The 4,805-nt window shown below is 41.6% G+C and overlaps 1 pseudogene; it reads left to right on the top strand.

Annotated features, from left to right (window-relative positions):
• LOC100152563 lies at positions 1,027 to 3,029 on the top strand (annotated as a pseudogene).

The raw sequence follows: 4,805 nt of genomic DNA on the forward strand, positions 1-4,805 counted from the left end.
TGTCTACTTAGCTTTCTTGTCACAATCAGAAGGACATTTTATAAAACATATGGAAATGCAGAATGTAAGGTCACACACCATACATCAATTTCTAGCACAGTGACCAACACCCTGCCACACTCAATTTGCACACTCCTGAACCATGTCCCTTCTTAGAGTGAACTTAAGTGGCAAAGAAGTTATCTAATGAAATAGAGAGGGTGGTGCAATGATTTGGGAGTCAGGCATAGCTGAGACTAAATTCTGCTTATAGCCCATTAATAGCTTAATAAACCACCAAGGTCTCAGGAAGTGGTTCAATCTCTCTGAGTTTCAGTTTACTAATCTGTTAAAAAGTGAGAGAGAGAGAGGGAGGGAGGAAGAGGGGAGAAGAATAATAAGATCTGATAGGAGTGACTCTGAGTTTACAGCATTTCTGGTTTGTTGCAGGCATTCAGTAAATACAGCGATTACACAGCAACCAGAGTCTGAAAAGATTGAACAACATGAAAATCCAATTTAATATTCCTGTTTTTTGCTTTTTGTGCCAGATGAAAAGACTCTTCAGGGAGGGAGCCTGTTGAGGGTGCAAACTTGGTACAAATCTTTCTTGTTTTGATCTTATCCATGACTGAAAGAAGCGATTTTGATTTGTGAGTGGGATTTTGTGTGTGTGTGTGCGGGCTTACAAATAAATGCTTGTCTCCTTTCTGGGTTCTTCTTCCCTCCCCTTCTCTCCTTCTTTTTTCCTCCCTTCCTTTCTTTTGTATTAAGGCAAAATAGATGCAAGATTAAATTTACCATTTAAATCATTTTAAGGTGTACAGCTTAGTGGTATTAGGTACCTTCTAATCACCACCATCCATCTCCAGAACTCTTTTCATCTTCCAAAACTGAAACTTTACAGCCATTAAACGCTAACTCCTCCCTCTCCCCTCCCTCACCTCCTGGTAACTGTCATTCTACTTTGTTTCTATGAATTTGACTACCTTAAATAACTCAATAAATGGAATCATATAATACTTGTCTTTTTGGTTTTGTTTTATAAACATCTCACACCTCATATCTCATTTAAAAATGTTTATTACAAAAGGAAGAAATATAATGCAGTGTAAGAGATTGGCAGCATCATCAAGTTTCTCACACAATTTTCAACCTACTAGAAAGATTGAAAAAAAATAACCATGACAGTGGGACAAGGCTTTTTTGTCTGTTTGCTATCAGTAATTAAAACTAAAAATTGTATCACTGAGTAAAAAACAAAATAAAGGTGAAAAAATTCTCTGGGTTAATGGCTTTTCTGGCATTCTATATTTTTTCCCTTAAACTATCACCTTATTTGTTATCCCTACATTTAAAAAAGATACCCAGAGCCCTTATTTCAGTTAAGCACATCACTTAGAACCTGGCCGGTTAGGTGCCTTGTTCTGAAGGGGATGAAGGGATGGGGTTAGGGGATGGGGAACATGCTACAACCTGTAGCTTCTATCCCAAGGGAATGTGCCTCTTCAACCCTGGGGAGACTTCCTCAGTGATTGATTAAGGGCTATGAAATGACCAGAGAACAAAGGAAGAATTCAGTCTCTCCCGGCTGAGCCAGAGGGTCTCCAGTAGCCCCACTTCTCACATGCCCCGTCTCATCTCATGTCAGAGGCAGCTGGCCCTGCAGATGCATGCAGGAGTACCAAACCCCACGGGCACTGCAGGACCGTGTTGCCTCCCCTCCTCCAGCAGTAACCACATCACAGTTTGGATGTTATGGGAAAAGCAATCCCATTCATCAACATCCACCTCACAGCCCTCAGAGGACAGAAGCTCCAGTACTGAGCCCCCTCCTCCTGTTTGCCAGCTGTCATCTCCAAGCCCAATGACAAGACCCCTGGAATTCTGCATACCTACAGCAGTCTGGGTAATAGCTGAGTTGCTGTCTAGGGGAGCAGCTTCTCCTGGATGGACCACAGACCAGCAGCTGATCCAGGTTATTAACTATGTAGGAGTCTGTGGTGTAGTGGAGTTGCAATGTGCAGAGGATGGAGCAAATGATTAGTCCAAGGGGTATGCTGAGGACGTGAGAGCCTCTGAAAATTTTTCCCACAGACTGTTGGAAGTTCCTGCCACAAAAAGTACTTAATGGAGAAAAAGTGGATGTGAGGTCACCCACCTGGCAGAACCTGTCGTAATTTGAGACAAAGTCTCAGAATGTGAATGAGTCCCAAGAGTGGAAATAGCTCCATGGGATGGCTCCCGAGATTCTAGTGATTCTGCTGATGGATGGGCCATGCTCTCAGAACCTTGTACCCTCATCCATCCATGTGGATAAGCCCCCTAGTGTGCTGCCTGACTTCAACCCACCTCCTTCAGCCCTTCACCTGATGGGTCTGCCCCTAGCTCCAATCCATTCCTATCTACTTCAGTCCCTCCTCTTCCTTTTAGCATCCACATGGGCATCTCATGCCCCTTCATGACCTCTTTATTTAGCTGTACCTCCCCCTGGGCCATTTCACCTTCCCTTTACCTTAATCCACCCTTCTTTCTGCCACTAAACACTACAGTGGGGCCTCTACCAGATATTTGCATGAAAGCCTTTGAAATCTCTGACCACCACAGCAGCCAAGATTTGGGCTTGAGTGAGTGAAGGTGAATTTAGAGACATCATGAAGAAAACAGAGTAATTTCCAACAATGCCATTTCCAAAGCAATATCTGGAACCACTGCAGGGGATTAGTGACTCGACTGAGATGCTGCTCACAGTTATTACTGTTATCAAACAGTCTCAGGTCGTCAATGCTGAGTGTTGCTGTGCCCTCATTTCCTCTCTTAAGAGCTGTCTTCATGGCACCGAAGCCAAGTCTTACAGTGTGACTGCCAGCAGGAGCTCTTCCAGAAAAAGACATCTGTTCCGGGACATATCATCTAGCTGGTCCCAAGAGAGAACCAGGAGGCACCAGGACCTGCTCCTTAATGAAGATCAGCATGATGGTTATTTCCAAGAAGGGAAACAGAAGCGTGAGAGATACCAGAACAGAGAATGGGACTGGCACCATTGAGAAATGAGTCCATTTTTTTTTCCTTTGCTTTTTAGGGCCACACCCACAGCACATGGAAGTTCCTAGACTAGGGGTTGGATCAGAGCCGTAGCTATCGGCCTATGCCACAGCCACAGCAACATGGGATCCAAGCCGCATCTGAGACCTACACCACAGCTCACGGCAACACTGGGTCCTTAATCCACCTAGCAAGGCCAGGGATCAAACTCACATCCTCATGGATCCTAGTCAGGTTTGTTACTGCTGAGCCACAGCAGGAGCTCCCAGAAATCAGTCTGTTTAGAAGCAAAAAAAAAAATTTTTTAATGGTCTTGTATCTCCTCACCTTCATCAGGCATATTTTGTGGATGTATCTGAGAATTTTGAAGCCCTGGATTCCTCTGAGGGGGAAGAAACATTTCCCTTCATCTTACTAAAGAAGGGCAGACCCCCCCCTTGCCAACAGATGACACAAAAGCATCACCTGAGGCAAATGAAAGATGACATCTGTTCTTTTCAAGACTGACTTCAGGAATTCTCTTATGGTGCAGTGGGTTAGGGATTTGGCGTTGTCACTGCAGCAGCTTGGGTTACTGCTGTAGCATGGGTTCGATCCTTGGCCTGGGAACTTGCACATGCAGCAGGCCAAAAAAAAAAAAAAAGACTGACTGACCTCACCTTCATCATTGTCACCAGATTTTTAAAAATTGAAGTATAATTGATTTACAATATTGTGTTAGTTTCAGGTATACAGCAAAGTGATCCAGTTATGAATATATATATACACACACACATATATATATATTCTTTTTCAGGTTCTTTTCCATTTTAGGTTATTATAAGATATTGAATTATAGTTCCCTGTGCTATACAGTTTGCTCCTTATTGTTTATCTGTTTTATTTGTAGTAGTGTGTATTTGTTAACCCCAAACTCCTAATTTATATGTCCCCCAATGTCCTTTCCCCTTTGGTAACAAGTTTGTTTTACCATAAATTTGTTTTTTATGTCTATGAGTCTGTTTTTGTCTTGTAAAAAGTCCATTTTAATCATTTTTTTTAGATTCCACATATAAGTGATATAATATAATTTGTCTTTCTCTGTCTGAGTTACTTCACTTAGTATGATAATCTCTAGGTCCATCCGTATTGCTACAAATGGCATAAAAATTCTTTTTATAGCTGAGTAATATTCCATTGTATATATGTACTACTTTTTCTTTATCCACTTATCTGTTGATGGACACTTAGGGTAATCAGATTTACCATATGATTCAGAAATCTCACTCCCAGGTACATATCTGGAAAAGATGAAAACTCAACTTGAAAAGATACATGCACCTGCAAGTTTCACAGCAGCACTATTTAGAATAGTCAAGACATGGATGCCATCAGATTTTAATAATATGGGTCAGCTTTCTTCATAACTCAATCAGTCCCTACTGCAGGAGCAGACATGTTTCTTGCTGGAAGAACTGCAGGATATTACTAAAATGTACAGACAGGAACATGGAAACAAATGTGAGAATGGATCCCCTTAATGGCAAAGCCAGGTAAAGCTCACAATGCAATATGTGTGAACAAATAGGCAGAACTATTTTATTTCATAAAGTAAAAGCAATACAGGGACTTAAATTGTACCTGAAAGTAACTGCATTTTCTCATGTAAGCATTTTAGTGTGTCCAGGGCTCAGCCTTAATTCTCCACCCTCATGCTCATTACTTGTTTACACTGCCATTTGCTAAGGCCTGCCTTTTCTAAATTATTATCATTCCTGTTTATTCTGTATTTGACTTATTTT

This window comes from Sus scrofa, chromosome 1 (assembly GCF_000003025.6).
Source record: "Sus scrofa isolate TJ Tabasco breed Duroc chromosome 1, Sscrofa11.1, whole genome shotgun sequence".
Classification (NCBI taxonomy): domain Eukaryota; kingdom Metazoa; phylum Chordata; class Mammalia; order Artiodactyla; family Suidae; genus Sus; species Sus scrofa.